Here is a 2,131-nt window from a genome sequence, read left to right as displayed (position 1 = left end):
GGTTCGGGGGGAGGGGCGGCCCTCATTGGAGGCAGGTGTTGCGGCTTCCACCTCAAAGGTGAGGACAGTGAATGAGCCTGGGGGAGGGAGGTAGGGGAGAGGGGTCTCAGGGAAGCCCGCGGGCGAGGCCCTGCAGAGCCCCCCTCTTCTCGCATCTCCCTCAACCTGAGGCCTGGCTGCAGAAGGTACCTGCCCATCTGGGCTGCAGGACAGGACCTACAGGAGCAGGTGCATGTGTGCCCGGGAGACTGGGGCCGGTGAGTGCTCCCCGGGGATGGTGTGTGCTCCCACAGGCGTATCCTGGGACCCAGGCACAGGCGCTGGACTCGGACGGGGTGCTTTGAAGCCTGGAGCCTCTGCTCCCCACAGTCACGTCCCCAGCAATTGTCAGCAAGAGCTCACCTGCACCTGCAGCTGCCCATGCCGGGCAGATCTTCAGCAGACGCGAGCTGAGACGGCGCCCAGCCTTGCTTCACTCCCGTCCTGGGATTGAGGAGACAGTGCCCCTCCTGGTCCCAGCTGCAAAGGGGCTTAAGTCCAGAATGGGGTGAGCATGATCCCATCCGCAGGGGCCCGGCCATGGCTGCCATGCAATTCCGCCTCCCGGAGGCCGAGCGTCCCGGCTGCGAGAAGCGACACCCACTCCTCTCCATCCTGGTCCGGGTCCCGGCGGGGACAGACGGGCCTCGTGCAGGTTGGGAGGGTCTCCCTCTGGGGCGTGTGTGGGGACGAGCGTGTGTGGCCATGCGAGGACCTCGCTGCCCTTGGGGACTTTCTCAGACTCGTTTTCAAACGAGGAACCACTGGCCTGAGAGGCCGAGGCGGCTGGGACGAGGTGGAGACTCCGCGTGGGAGACACACAGACGAAGAAGCCCTTTAGCGTCTGAACTACTTGTTGCTACCAAACAAGTTACCCTGTAGGTGTGTGAGGCCCTGAGAGCTGGTCATTCTAGAAAGTTCCCGGGTGTCCCGCTCGGCTGGGAACAGGCAGGCCTGTGGCCTGGCCGTGCTGGGGGCTGCCTCCTGCCTCCTGGCTGCCACGTGGCTCCAGACAGGCCCCCCCTCCCTGGCCTCCCGGGGCCGGATCCCACCGTAAACACGCTCCCTCCGGAGACCCGGGAGCTCTTCACAGGGCAGAGCTTCAGATCTGAGAGGCGCGGGTGGTGTTTTCCCTTTTCCCAGCGACGCGCTGGTGGAAGCCAACTCACCACCTCGCTTTCCAGGGGGATTCCGCACAGACAGAGGAGCGAGGGGAAGAGGGCGCGAAGGCCCCGCTGGGGGGAGGCGGTGTGCGGGGCAGACTCGCCTCTTCCTTCATCGCCCAGAGGAGGAGAGAAACCTGAGTCAGGACACCGGGGCTGACAGGAGAGCACGTCCCATCCCGGGACTCCCAGGAGGGCAGTCGGGCACAGAAAGTACCCAGGATGCACGGAGCCACCCTGGGAAGCGCCCTCGCTGGGTCTCAGCTGATGTCCGGATGCTCAGAAACACGCATTCCCGCCTGGTCCCTGGCGTCACTGGGCTGAGGGTCAGGGCCGCCCAAGGGAAGCGGGAGGAAGGGCGGAAGTCTCCTGACCACTGGCCCCAGGGCACCAGGTTGGCGGGAATGCCGCTGACCCTCAGGGTAGGGGCCGTCACCAGCCTGAGAAGGTGCGGGCCTGGAGCCCCCACATGGGCCTGTGCAGGCTCTAACCTGGGAAGGCACAGTTTGAATATGTGAACCTGTGATTGTTCGCTCTGTTCTTATGTCCTGGCTCCGAGACGCTCACCTGGTGTCACCTCAGGTGTCATTTGTTCCGTTTATTACAGCCTTAACGTCAAAGGGCCCCTGACCCTTCCCTGCGCTTTCAGGTCTGACCCGTGATCTGACTCTGACCCGTGATCTGACTCTGACCCGTGACCTGAAGCTGCCGTGACAGGCGGGTGTCACTGACCTGCCCCCGGGCCTGGAATCATTCTCCCTCCCTCACTGGTTCGGTGCTCTGACACTGCGACCTTTGACCCGCATCTGTAAGAGGCATCGATTGGAACATGTGTCCCCGCTTCCCCGCTGTCTGCCTTTAGGGGCCCTTGAGCATGCGCTGATTCTTAGAAATGGGGTGACGTACACATACTAGGAACTCCGGGCCTC

The 2,131-nt window shown here is 63.8% G+C and overlaps 1 protein-coding gene across 1 annotated transcript in view; it reads left to right on the top strand.

The window, feature by feature from the left end:
• The window catches only part of LOC106724736 (ficolin-2-like), a 19,636-nt gene that overhangs the window by 11,573 nt on the left and 5,932 nt on the right, over positions 1 to 2,131 (top strand). The gene's annotated exons all lie outside the window — the stretch shown is intronic.

The sequence above is a fragment of the Myotis brandtii genome, unplaced genomic scaffold (assembly GCF_000412655.1).
Source record: "Myotis brandtii unplaced genomic scaffold, ASM41265v1 scaffold9511, whole genome shotgun sequence".
Taxonomy (NCBI): domain Eukaryota; kingdom Metazoa; phylum Chordata; class Mammalia; order Chiroptera; family Vespertilionidae; genus Myotis; species Myotis brandtii.
Note: the sequence above shows the minus strand (reverse complement) of the source record. Positions and strands in the feature narration are given on the sequence as shown.